Source organism: Periplaneta americana, chromosome 8, assembly GCF_040183065.1.
Source record: "Periplaneta americana isolate PAMFEO1 chromosome 8, P.americana_PAMFEO1_priV1, whole genome shotgun sequence".
NCBI classification, from domain to species: Eukaryota; Metazoa; Arthropoda; class Insecta; order Blattodea; family Blattidae; genus Periplaneta; species Periplaneta americana.
The window spans coordinates 19454653-19470063 of NC_091124.1; the positions used below are offsets into that span (position 1 = coordinate 19454653).

At 36.9% G+C, this 15411-nt stretch overlaps 1 protein-coding gene across 4 annotated transcripts in view; it reads right to left on the reverse strand.

The window, feature by feature from the left end:
- The window catches only part of pyd (zonula occludens-like protein polychaetoid), a 793103-nt gene that overhangs the window by 753731 nt on the left and 23961 nt on the right, over positions 1 to 15411 (reverse strand). The window lies entirely within an intron of this gene.

Genomic DNA, 15411 nt, shown 5'->3' on the forward strand with positions numbered 1-15411 from the left:
TTCCGGTGAATTTCAATGTTATGAAGGCCATAACTCGGAAATGAAGCATTTCCGGACACATGTTGTAATGAACTATTTAGATTGTCTACATGTGGGAAATACATACCTGAAATTATGCCCCGTATTATTGAAACACCCTGTATTTATGTGTAAAATTATTTATTTTATGATCCTTGTGTAGTATTTCCACATATTGATATCTGTTTTGAAGATAAGAGGCAAACCATTTTAAAACTATCCCACGAATACCATATCTTTCAAGCTTAGCCAGAAGAAGGTTATGATTCACACAGTCGAAAGCTCTGCTAAGATCGCAAAAAATTCCAACAGGAGGCTTACCATTATGAAGAGCAGACAGAATGTCATTGAATACGCTATAGATTGCAGTATTGGTGGACATTGAGGGTCTGAAACCATGCTGATTATTGACTAAAATATTAAAACGATCCAGGTACTTGAGTAGTCTGTCTAGCATGCAATATTCAAAAACTTAGAAATAGTATTACCAATTGCAATGGGTCTATAATTTTCCACTTTCAATTTATCAGATTTTTTAAAGACTGGAATAACTTTATTAAGTTTTAATTCATTTGGAAATATACCTGAATAGAAAGACACGTTAATAAGATATGTAAGTGGTTTAATTATAAACTCACTACCTGTAATAATTAACATAGAAGGAAAATCATCAGGGCCGGATGAGAATTTACGTTTATGTTTAGTTTTTATAATTTTATGAACTTCGGACTCTGAAAACTCACTCAAATACATGGATTTGTCAGTAGACTTAAAATTACTAGCATTGTGTTCAAAATTAGAACCATTTAAGTGAGAGATAACTTGTGCTGGTGCATCTTTAAAAAAATTGTTGAAATTATCAACTATATTGAGTCGAATACGTACCAACTAAAAAAAAAAAAAAGCTACGGGTTAAGATTTCATCGCAAAATGCAGTGCGTTCAGTGCAAATCACCCAAACAATATTACAATACGGTACATATTACGAGGGCTATTCATAAAGTAACTTCAGTTTTCATATAGCGCGCGTAACAACAGAGAAAGTGGCGCCGCTCTTGAGGTGGAGTGTACGTTGAAGCAGTACGCGTCGAGCAGCGGTAGAGTCAAGGTCGTGTCTTTGTTCCTCTCTGAGCCACGTGCTGTCAAAATGTGTGCTGCAATCGCAAGTTCCGCCAGGTGTGAGATACGTTCTGTAGTAAGATTTCTTGTGGCCAAAAACTGTAAAGCTAGTGAAATCCATCGCCAACTTTGTGAAGTTCATGGGCCAGACGTAATGAGTGAAGGTGGTGTAAGACAATGGTGCCGTATGTTAAAAAATGAGCGAACCAAGTAGTAGTAGGGTTTAAGAAGGGCGCGTCAGCTACTATGGCTATTTGCGCCCTTATCTAAAATTCTTAATGTAACAAATACATAAATAATATAATAATCTGAGTGCTAAAAGAACTAAACAGCGTTGTCACCATAAAACGAGGGGACGAGCGAACCAATGTCCATTATGAAGAGAGAAGTGGTCGACGGAGTATCGTGAACGTAGATCTGATTTGTTTGGCTGACGAAAGGGTTAGAGCAAACCGCAGGTTGACCATGTCGGAGCATAGTGAGGATTTTCCACAAATTAGTCGTACTCTTCTGTGCAAATTGATGACCGAAGATTTGGGCTACCGGAAAGTTTCTGCAAGATAGATGCTTAAACTCCTTTCTGAGAAACAAAAGGCTCAGCGAATGGGAGCAGCACTGTCCTTTCTTGAGCGTTACGAAAGAGAAGGTGATGCTTTTCTCGATCAGATTGTGACAGGAGATGAGACTTGGGTATGGTATGTAAATGCAGAAACAAAGCTTCAATCAATGCAGTGGGGCTATAATCACTCCCCGAAAAAACCCACAAAGTGTCGTCAAACACTTTCCACGAGAAAACTCATGGCAACTGTCTTCCGGGACAGAAAAGGAATTTTGCTAATGGAGTTCTTGGAGAGGAATGCCACAATTAACGCTGAGCGTTACTGTAACATACTAACAAACTTGAAAAGTGGCATTCAAAACAAACGTCGTGGCATGTTGAGCTCTGGTTTGATTTTCCTGCATGACAACGCCCGGCCGCATACAGCGCGTCGTACTGCGACCAAACTACAAGAGTTCAACTGGGAAGTATTGGATCACCCTCTCTATAGCCCAGATTTGGCGCCTAGCGATTACCATCTCATCAGGCACATGAAGACGTGGCTTGGCTCGAAGCGCTTTGTCGATGACGAAGAGTTGAAAACCAGCGTAATAGGTTGGCTTCAGTCGCAGACGGCCGAATTCTACGATTGCGGAATTTCAAAGCTCGCCAACGCTACGACAAGTGTCTCAATGTGATTGGAAACAATGTGGAAAAATAAACTAGAGTGTATACTTTCAAACGTGTTGTAACCCAATTCTGTAACGTCATTCACAGATTTGTAAAAAATAAACAGAAGTTACTTTATGAATAGCCCTAGTAATTAAACTATAGAAAAAAATTAAAACTCAGTAACAGATTCGTAATTTACTTTCACTCAAATGTTTTTTATTAAATCTTCCGCTCAAAATTACATGCGGAACAGTAGCCTATGTGCAGTTTACACTGCACGCTTTATTCCAGACCACGTAGTGTACGGAACTGAGTGTACTGGGACAGACGCCCCTGAATATATAATCAGCGCATCTACTTAGTCAACTTGCATTGATTGTCGCAGACGCCGCGAGAGGCAGGGTCCAGCTGCCAAGATCTGTCTTCAGATACAATCTGACATCGGTCACAGTTATGTTTCAGCACTGACCCTGTCAAATCTGATTCTGTATTTTTCTAATTTTCTCGATTAAATGTAGAGAATATACTTCATGATTAATTATGAAAGATTACTGGTAATCGAATCCCAGACTCGAAATTTCAAGGAAGCACTTCTGGCAGTATCTTAAGAGAATAGATAAGAACTTAGCATATCAGATCTAGACACAGCAAAATGTTAAATTTAAAATTCTACATAATTTCGGTTATTGGAAGAAAATCGACAAACGATTAGGGAAAACACGGGAATTTTACTTGAAGCAAGTAATGAGATAGGTTTGGAAGTAAATCTCAAAAATACAAAGTATATGATTATGTCTCGTGACAAAACATAGTATGAAATGGAAATTTAGCTTTTGAAGTGACAAAACACAGTATGAAATGGAAATTTAGCTTTTGAAAATGTGAAAAAATTAAAACATCTTGGAGCAACAGTAACAAATATAAATGACACTCGGGAGGAACTTAAACGCAAAATAAATATGGGAAATGCCTGTTATTATTCGATTGAAAAGCTTTTGTCATCCAGTCTGCTATCAAAAATATTGCAAGTCAGAATTTATAACCTATGTGTGATTGTGAAACTTGGACTCTCACTTTGATAAAGGAACAGAGATTAAGAGTGTTCTAGAATAAGGTTTTCAGGAAAATATTTGGAGCTAAGAGGGATGAAGTTACAGGAGAATGGAGAAAGTTACAAAACGCAGAACTGCACGTATTGTATTCTTCACCTGAAATAATTAGGAACATTAAATCCAGACGTTTGAGATGGGGAGGACATGTAGCACGAATGGGCGAATCCAGAAATCCATCTGGAAAACCTGAGGGAAAAAGACCTTTGAGGAGGCTGAGACGTAGATGGCAGGATAACGTAATATTAAAATGGATTTGAGGGAGGTAGGATATGATGGTAGGGACTGGACTAATCTTGCTCAGGATAGGGACCGATCGCGGGCTTATGTGAGGGCGGCAATGAACCTCTGGGTTCCTTAAAAGCTATTTGTAAGTAGGCCTAAGTAAATCATTTCTGTTAGCGGTGTAGGAATAGAGATTTTCGCGATTTACTATTTGTAGAATGTAATTAACGCCAAAAGTTTTCATATTTCGTAAATATCTTAATTTTTTCCTACATATTTTGAACGATGTTCCCTCTAGTTAATAGCATTTCTATAACAACCGGGCTTTTCAGATGTTATAAAGAGACAATAGAGATGTTTTCCGGGAAAAAATTTGTAAAACCCAAGCCATCCATTCTACCAACAATCTGATATACCCAGGGACAAGTTAAATCTCCAAATTCCCCTTCAGAGTCACTGAACTCGTAGTGTTCGTAGATTCAAGAAGTCAAAAACAAAACAAGTGCTTCCTATTGCAGCACTGCTCTTTCTTTCGAATCCAATGAAAGTCTTTTCAGTATTTATTATTTATTCAAATATTCATTATTCATTCACTTATTTATTTAATTATTTAGTTATTTAGTTATGTATTTATTTATTTATTTAATTTTATATGTCTATAGCAGGACAAAGCCTCAGTTACAATAGACAGTACAATTAGTTGCATAGAACATAAAAAATATGGAGACAAGAACGTGAAAAAAAAGAGATAAAAGCAGATATAAATGCAAGAGACAGGCATAAATACAAATTAAAAAAAACGGTAACTAAATACGTCAATAAAAGACACAGATATAAGTATAAATAAAAAATACAAACTAAAAAAAATAGATAATTACAGACAGCATAACCAAAAGATGTAAAATGTACCTAACAATGAAAATTACAGAGTAACAAATATCAATACTATCTAAGATCAGCTGCCTTCAGTATATTAATTAGAAAATGTTTATATTTACATATGTAAAAAATGCTGAAATCTCGTTTTACATATTTCATTGAATTTTGAACACACTTTTAACGCTGGTGAATTTTAATTTGCTGAAGTATTTGGTTTTGTAATGTAACAATTGACGATTTGTTAAATATGAAGTTCTAGCCTTAAGTTGGATTTGTGACAATATTTCGCTATTAATAATAATAATAATAATAATAATAATAATAATAATAATAATAATAATAATAATAACAATAATAATAATAACAATAATAATACTTATAAATTGCTTTTAAAGAACCCGGAGGTTCATTGCCACCGTCACGTAAGTCCTTCGTCAGTTCCTATCCTGAGCACGATTAATCCAGTCCCTACCATCCCTCAAACCCACTTTAATATTATCCTCCCATACTACTACTGCTGCTGCTGCTACTGCTACCGCTGCTACTACTACTACTACTACTACTACTACTACTACTACTACTACTACTACTACTCCTACTACTACTACTACTAATAATAATGATAATAATAATAATAATAATAATAATAATAATAATAATAATAATAATAAAGTCATTCCGGTAATTTCCGTGCCGATTTAATAATTTTTATGCTCGACCATGCCGAAATGTAGTAATTATACACCTGGTAGCAGTCCTTTAATGCATGTCATTAAAGTACACCTATTCATTAAAGTTCTGGTTTTCGATTATTCTCGGATATGCAATCGAAAGACAACTAGCAAAACGTCACGCAGGCTGGAAATACAATACTGTCGCAGAAGGTTACGTTCTGTTACTATAATAATTAGCGTTAATTGTAAATAATATTCAAGTAAATACAATTTGTCATCTCGTTTTTCAATGTCGAATTCAATTTCAAGGTTATATCAAGTTTAACGAGATTACATCAAGGTCGCTGACATTCGTTTCGGGGAAAAAATCAATACTTTCGCATCTGCGCACATCTCACAATTCATGAGATTGCACAAGGTCAGTTCCCTTCCCATTCACATAAGATAACGTGAAAGTTATGAATAATTTCAAGTTAGAAATATGGTCGAGCATAAAAAGTCGTATGAAACTTGCCTATAATGGTAATTAAGACGCTCGTATGAAAATTATGAAACTCGCTTTCGCTCGTTTCATAGACATCCTCGCGTCTCAATTACTATCATTATAGGCTCGTTGTATAATGTACTATAATATAATTTACTAATTTAATAATAATTTATTTATTTAATCTGGCAGAGCTAAGGCCAGTAGGCCTTCTCTTCCGCCCAGCCAGATTTATGTAATAATAAGAATTTATTAAAAAAAACGTCTGGGAACATTGAGAGAAATGATAAAAATGAAGGTTCAACCTGGCAGCTTGAAGACAGAATGCGCGATATCTACAGTGTGCTCACTGGGCAGCTCCCCGCATTATCCACGCCTGAGATGCCGCTCTGTACGGGCGCACTCGATCGGGTTCACTTCTTATCGCAGAACAAGTCCATCGCTTTTACAGTGTGTGGCGGAGCAACGCCGTCAAACTGTTACCAGATGTAGAGATGATCGATACAGGGATATTGAACACGGATAAATACAGGGTTATTCAGAATTTTCGGTGGAATTAAATGCATAAGATTCAGGAAAACGAAAAAGGGGAAAACCTAGAGAAACCCTCATCCTTCGATTTTGTTCACCAGCATAGAATCCAAGTTTGCAGAACGATAGGTCCGCACTATACCACTGACCTATCATGAAAGCGCATGGCAGCATGAAGGTAGAATTTCATGCTGTCTTAAGTTATAAGTTATGTTTTATTTAACGACGCTCGCAACTGCAGAGGTTATATCAGCGCCGCCGGATGTGCCGGAATTTTGTCCAGCAAGAGTTCTTTTACATGCCAGTAAATCTACTGACATGAGCCTGTCGCATTTAAGCACACTTAAATGCCATCGACCTGGCCCGGGATCGAACCCGCAACCTTGGGCATAGAAGGCCAGCGCTATACCAACTCGCCAACCAGGTCGACTGCTGTCTTAATCTCGGCTCTAAAATGAGGTGACTTATTTGGCACCACGTTCCGACTCCTTTTCACTCCTGAACCCGGGACTCAATTTTGCAGGACGCTGAGTAGACCTGGGGACCGTTCCGAAAGTTTCGCAAGGGGAACATCCCCCCCTCCATCAGAAACCCGGGACCTTCCAACTGAGATATCTAGCAACTGAGCTACCATGCATATCGTTAATTGAGAGACCAAGACAATCAATCCCAAACTAAACACAAACACAATTAAAATTATTACAAGGAACAGATGGAACGAACCCCAAACATGATTAAACACAAACAAAAATGTAACAAGAAAAAAACACAACCAACACCAAACGTGATAAAACACAAGGGAAAAGACACAACCAATCTCACACGTGATTAAACACAAACAAAAATATAACAAGAAAAAAACACAACCAACTCCAAACTTGAACTATACACAAACAAAAATATAACAAGGAAAAGACACAGCCAATCTCAAACGTGATTAAACACAAACAAAAATATAACAAGGAAAAGACACAACCAATCTCACACGTGATTAAACACAAACAAAAATATAACAAGGAAAAAACAGAACCAACTCCAAACTTGAACTATACACAAACAAAAATATAATAAGGAAAAGACACAACCAATCTCAAACGTGATTAAACACAAACAAAAATATAACAAGGAAAAGACACAACCAATCTCAAACGTGATTAAACACAAACAAAAATATAATAAGGAAAAGACACAACCAATCTCAAACGTGATTAAACACAAACAAAAATATAATAAGGAAAAGACACAACCAATCTCAAACGTGATTAAACACAAACAAAAATATAACAAGAAAAAAACACAACCAACACCAAACGTGATAAAACACAACAAGGGAAAAGACACAACCAATCTCAAACGTGATTAAACACAAACAAAAATATAACAAGAAAAAAACACAACCAACTCCAAACTTGAACTATACACAAACAAAAATATAACAAGGAAAAGACACAGCCAATCTCAAACGTGATTAAATTTTATTTTTTTTTTGGGTTATTTTACGACGCTGTATCAACATCTAGGTTATTTAGCGTCTGAATGAAATGAAGGTGATAATGCCGGTGAAATGAGTCCGGGGTCCAGCACCGAAAGTTACCCAGCAAAAAACGTGATTAAACACAAACAAAAATATAACAAGGAAAAAACAGAACCAACTCCAAACTTGAACTATACACAAACAAAAATATAATAAGGAAAAGACACAACCAATCTCAAACGTGATTAAACACAAACAAAAATATAATAAGGAAAAGACACAACCAATCTCAAACGTGATTAAACACAAACAAAAATATAACAAGGAAAAGACACAACCAATCTCAAACGTGATTAAACACAAACAAAAATATAATAAGGAAAAGACACAACCAATCTCAAACGTGATTAAACATAAACAAAAATATAATAAGGAAAAGACACAACCAATCTCAAACGTGATTAAACACAAACAAAAATATAACAAGGAAAAGACACAACCAATCTCAAACGTGATTAAACACAAACAAAAATATAACAAGGAAAAGACACAACCAATCTCAAACGTGATTAAACACAAACAAAAATATAATAAGGAAAAGACACAACCAATCTCAAACGTGATTAAACACAAACAAAAATATAATAAGGAAAAGACACAACCAACTCCAAACTTGAACTACACAAACAGTGCCAACAAGCCAGAAACAGTTATTACTTGACCAAGGCTAGTGGAGCCGCGGGCGTAATGTGAACTATCGCGATGAGCTATCACGAAAGCAGAAGCAGTAGCGCCACGGCTCCGGGTTGCAGGGTTCCACTGGCCTTGATCGAGTAATAATTACTTAAGAAACAACATCACGCGCGTTATTCGTGAAATTGAGCCTAGTTTACGTTTGTCTGTTATTGGCAATTGGCAGATCCGTATACGCGCAACCCAAAGAAGCCACGGCGGCCATTTAACTGACGTTCTCTTCTGTACGTAATGGTATTAAGTGTGCTTCAAAATAATTGTAATTAAATAAATAAACCTCTTTCGTTAATACAATTTACTTCATTTTCAAAGTGTGACACTCTTATTTGAAGACTCTTTATATGATTTTTTAATTACGAATAGCCCACACTAACACCCCTAAAACCATTCCTTTTGAATCAGTCTGCATATGCAATGACTGTCCCAGTCCGACAGGTTGACTGGATGGCATTCGTTAATCCGATGCTGACAGGTGGGCCATCCTGCCTAAGCCCTGTCAGAGTCAGGTTTCATCCTCGAAAGAGTATCCTGATAAGCCCCAGAGCCCGGAGTCCCAAGCTCCGAGGAAAACCCTTCGCAATTCTGCTTTGTCAGCAGTAAATTCAATCACAATCTGGCTGGAGATCGAACCCGGACCACCTGGATGGAAGATCAGCGCGCCAGTGTTCGATCCACAGACGCGACAAAATTGTAATATTAGGTTATGAAGAACGAGCTGTTTTCTTTCTACTAGTTTGGATTAGCCAGGTACGTACTGTATGACAGACTCAATAAAGTAGATCGCATGAATTTATCCTGAAGGTGGAACTTGTAGCACACGGTGGAATACCCAAAAATTTGCTTTTGAACATTCTCATCGTTAAAGCCTAGAATCACATTGCCTTGTTTTTGTGCACTATCAAATTTCCAGGTCACGAGCCGCCACTGTAATAGAATACCTAAGAAATGTCACTATAATTACCTCCCACAAGGACGAAGGAACATAATAATATCTGCTATGATAGGGAGAGAATTAAGTAGTTGGATATGGAAGCGGAACAAGTGTTTACTGTAGACCTATTAAATTGTTCCGTTGCGCACAATCCACAGGGATTAGACATGCAAAACAGAGGAAGTGCAAACCTGTTAATTTATCTCGTTTTATCCCCTTCAAATCCTTTGTAATTAAAGAACAGTTCTTAGGAACTAACAACTGGTTTCAGTTGTGGGCAATAGTTAAGGTAAAAGATCCGACAGTTAGGTTACCTTTCCCTTGTCATTCCTCATTATATTGAATGTTTCCACATATTTCATACTTACTTACTTACTTACTGGCTTTTAAGAAACCCGCAGGTTCATTTTCGCCCTCACATAAGCCCGCCATTGGTCCCTATCCTGAGCAAGATTAATCCAGTCTCTACCATCATATACTACCTCCCTCAAATCCATTTTAATATTATCTTCCCATCTACGTCTCGGCCTCCCTAAAGGTCTTTTTCCCTCCGGCCTCCCAACTAACACTCTATACGCATTTCTGGATTCGCCCATACGTGCTACATGTCCTGCCCATCTCAAACGTCTGGATTTTATGTTCCTAATTATGTCAGGTGAAGTATACAATGCGTACAGCTCTGCGTTGTGTCACTTTCTCCATTCTCCTGTAACTTCATCCCTCTTAGCCCCAAATATTTTCCTAAGAATCTTATTCTCAAACACCCTTAATCTCTGTTCCTCTCTCAAAGTGAGAGTCCAAGTTTCACAACCATACAGAACAACCGGTAATACGTGTATAACTGTTTTATAAATTCTAACTTTCAGATTTTTTGACAGAAGACTAGATGACAAAAGCTTCTCAACCGAATAATAACAGGCATTTCCCATATTTATTCTGCGTTTAATTTCCTCCCGAGTGTCATTTATATTTGTTACTGTTGCTCCAAGATATTTGAATTTTTCCACCTCTTCGAAGGATAAATCTCCAATTTTTATATTTCCATTTCGTACAATATTCTGGTCACGAGACATAATCATATACTTTGTCTTTTCGGGATTTACTTCCAACCCTATCGCTTTACTTGCTTCAAGTAAAATTCCCGCGTTTTCCCGAATCGTTTGTGGATTTTCTCTTAACATATTCACGTCATCCGCATAGACAAGAAGCTGATGTAACCCGTTCAATTCCAAACCCTGTCTGTTATCCTGAACTTTCCTAATGGCATATTCTAGAGCGAAGTTAAAAAGTAAAGGTGATAGTGCATCTCCCTGCTTTAGCCCGCAGTGAATTGGAAAAGCATCAGATAAAAACTGGCCTATACGGACTCTGCTGTAAGTTTCACTAAGACACATTTTAATTAATCGAACTAGTGTCTTGGGAATACCAAATTCAATAAGAATATTATATAAAACTTCTCTCTTAACCGAGTCATACGCCTTTTTTAAATCTATGAATAACTGATGTACTGTACCCTTATACTCCCAATTTTTCTCCAATATCTGTCGAATTCAAAAAAATCTGATCTATAGTCGATCTATTACGCCTAAAACCACACTGATGATCCCCCATAATATCATCTACATATGGAGTTAATCTTTTCAAAAGGATATTCGACAACATTTTGTACGACGTCAACAAAAGTGATATTCCTCGAAAGTTACTACAGTTAGTCTTGTTCCCCTTCTTAAAAATAGGTATTTAATGAGATATAAAAATCCCAAAAATGTTGCGACAGTCTGTTCAAATTTCCAGAAATGCCAATGAACTTAAAAAGAGAACAAAAATCACAAGTAGAAGCTGTAGAACTAGAAGTGGATATATAGCCTACATCTGAAAAGGAAGTGCAACGATTCGCTTGTATATACACACAAGGTTATTTTAAAGGCAGTAAAAGTCCACCGTTTTGGTGTAATGGTTAGCATGTCTGACAATGAAACGAGCGGTCGCAGGTTCAAATTCTGGTTGGGAAAAGTTACCTGGTTGGAGTTTTTTCCGAGGTTTTCTCTCGACCAATTGGATCAGAATTCCTGGGTAACTTTCGGCGTTGGATGTCGGATTCACTTCGCCATCATTTATTCACATATCATCATCATTACCACAGCCTGGATCGGAGGATTCTGACTGCGCGCAAGATAAATTCCTACCTATTTTAAAGCGGTCAGTTTTAAGTATAGGTCAACTGCTGACGACATACGGAGGGGGCTGGCCTAAGGACGAGGGCGGGTTGCCTGCTCGAAACCTGGGTACGCAGCGAACCTTAGTGTAGTCTGTCGGTACGGGTTTGGGAATGCGCCTAGCTTAAGGGTTAGCGTGAAAGATCGCACTGCTGGGTCATAGTGCCCCCCTCCCGAAATTCCATTCCATTCCATAGCCTGGGACAAGTTCACGGTGCAAATTTTGTTATCTGTACGTTACGTGTAACTAAACCATTAGTATTGTACGTGGCATTAATTTGTGTGTGCAAAAAAGACAAAGACATAAATTGTTCATGTTTTTAATGTCTATCGCGACATCCATAATAAACCTTATAATTTTAAAGTGATATGAAAACATCTGCAACGAAACTTTCCACTTTTTAAATGTTATGTTTTATTTAACGACGCTCGCAACTGCAGAGATCTGCAGAGATTATATCAGCGTCGCCGGATGTGCCGGAATTTTGTCCCGCAGGAGTTCTTTTACATGCCAGTAAATCTACTGACACGAGCCTGTCGCATTTAAGCACATTTAAATGCCATCGACCTGGCCCGGGATGGAACCCGCAACCTTGGGCATAGAAGACCAGCGCTATACCAACTCGCCAACCAGGTCGAATCCACTTTTTATTGGTTGAACTATGCATTATAGAAAAATATTTCATTTCATCAGAAGTATTGGTTCTATTTCATACTAAGAACCTCCTGTTAAATTTGTGCACTCAAACCCGTAACACCCTGTATACTAAGGAAGGTAAATAAAAGAATATGTGAGAAATTATTTTTGAAATAGAAAATGAGTTCCTGATGAACTCACAAACACTTGCTAGGTGAATTAAAAGTGATCACGTATGCCGTAACTCCATTAATTTTTAGTATAATTTCTGTGCATGGGCTTGTATTATTACCTCACCTCTCAAACAGTTTCCTCTACCTACAATGCGTGTGGTATGAGGAATATTTATCGCTTCGCGAGTTCTATTAGTGAGTGAGTCTCAATTATGATTTATGGTCTCTAACTCTGGGAATCCGGAGATCAAACCCGAATCTACAAGTCTAATGATTAAGGAATTCGTCTAAAATACCAGCAACTAACAGATGTACACTGACGCTCAAAGATACCCGACCCTACTAATCGATAGCGATCGATAATTTGTTGGTGTAAGTGTGGTTTCTTTAGTTATTACTTCTCTGAATAGATGGCGAAGATACTAGGATAACAGTCAGTAACACCAATCGTACATAAATATACTCGCATTATAGAATTCAATATTTCAACCCCCTCTGCTGATTATAAAACACTGGGTTTAGCGGGAAACCGCTGATATTGTCATTTATGAGAATAAGTTATGCTTAATCTACATCATCATTTTCCCTGATAGTTTTTACCGACCCAATAATGGTGTCACCTATTGAGAACTAGCGGAACTATTTCAAAGTTTGTCAATTTTTTATATCTTTGGTTCTTACTTATCCCATGTACACTGACATTCAAAGATATCTGACCTACGATTTTATGATCGTGTAAGCGAACTTTCTACCCAAGGGATAAGTCTGAACCAAAGATATAAAAAATTGATAAACTTTGAAATAGTTCGCTATTTCTCAATAGGTGAACCAATTTTTGGGACTGGTAAAAAAGTATTTGGGAGAATGTCGATGTAGATTAAGTAAAATTATTCTCATAATTGACATTATCAACGATTTCCCGCTAAATCGAATGTATTTACACAATCATTAGAAGGGGATGAAATTTTGAATTTTAAAATGCGGGTATATTTATGTGCTATTGGCGACACTGTTACATTCGCCATCTATTCATAGAGTAATAACTAAAGAAGCGACACTTGCACGAACAAGTTATCGAACACTATCGATTAGTGAGGCCAGACACCTGTGAATTTTTATTTTATTGGGTTATTTTACGACGCTGTATCAACATCTAGGTTATTTAGCGTCTGAATAATATGAAGGTGATAATGCCGGTGAAATGAGTCCGAAAGTTACTCAGCATTTGCTAGTATTGGGTTGAGGGAAAACCCCGGAAAAAACCTCAACCAGGTAACTTGCCCCGACCGGGATTCGAACCCGGGCCACCTGGTTTCGCGGCCAGACGCGCTGACCGTTACTCCACAGGTGTGGACGACATTTGTGAACGTCAGTGTACAATCACTGTCTACTATATACAATCACGAAGCTTGGGATGATTTTTTGCCAACGAGTTGCATTTCTCGCGATAGTTGCTAGCCGCTTGGAGCGCTGTGAGTACTAGGAACAATAGACTGTGTCATTGCCATCGTGATCTAATACAGGTCATAAGGCAGGCCATGTGACTCACTTAACCCGATCACGAAGGGCGGCGTTTCAACCATATAAATTAATTGGAATGCATGAAGAGTAACATATATTTCTCTAAAATGTAGTGTAATTGCATTAATAAAATTTAAAACAATGATTAGGGGACACTTCAGACATAATTCCTTACGAGTTAAGGTGTAATATTATTTTTGGTGTGAAAATTACTTTGTTCGTACGTGTAATAGGCCTCCCTGCCTTTATTTCGATTAAATATTGCGAAATTATTGTACATTCATTTATGCACGATTCAATAATTTTCAGTTGCACCGCATGATATGTTGAAATTATAGATTATGTTTACTGTACCAGTTGCCCCTTTCTGTCTAATTTTAGTAGTCTCCAATGCCCTGTCACTACATATGTATGTTATGTCATATGGATATTATAGGTTATGTTTACTATATTTAACTTATATTCCTATATTCGTAATTATGCATTATAATTAAACATAATGTCATGTATGACACCCGTCACATTCTATTTGTCTGTATTTTAATACTACTATTGAGTACTGAATTATTGTATTTATCTACTACCGGTACATAAGAGACGAAGTAACACAATCGTACGTACACTAATTTATAGGAGTGATATGGTAAACTTTCTGTCTACAATTAAGGAAGGTAGATGTGCTAAATTAAAATCACAAAATAAATTCGTTTTTATTGAACCTCAAAATAGCTTCCATTCTAAACTTCAAATGTTGACGCGAACAGATTATGTTAACATGTAAAATTCTCTTCACATTAAAATAACACAGTTTTGTAATTATTTCTGCAACATATTATGCAACAAGAAGTAAACGGAACTTATGGACAAATTACACTAAATAAAGCTTAGCAATGATAAGCAATAAAGTTATAATATAATATTTCACTGAGCTCCATACACTGAAATAGAAAACCCGAACAAACATTAAGGCCTGGTCTAGATCGAAAAAGCATTGACTGTGCCGTATTTCGCATTTTTGTGAAAAGCTATGTAAACTGTGAAATGTTCGTTATCGGTTGTAATAACTGTAAATTAATTTGAATAATAATATGGGACAAGGAGACGTTTGTAGTACTACAAATTGTAAGAAAAATAGATCAGAGTTATCCTTCTTCGGAAAGATCCAGGAAGGTGAGTTTATAGAATATAAAATATATTTTATGAAAATAATAATAAACGTTATGTATTTCATATTCCAATAGTGGAAGGAAGGTGTTAATTTTTTCAAAAGAACACGATATCGAAAGTGCAATACATTTTATCGTCTGCTAGGGAAAGAGTCTGTGATGAGGCGATAGTAGCGAGCGATCTTGGTGGTGAGCAACTATCTATGGATGTATATTTCAACTGTCTATGTTTGCATATTTAGTAAGTATTAAGCTTCGTAACTTTACATAGTAGACAATAGTCGACCTAAG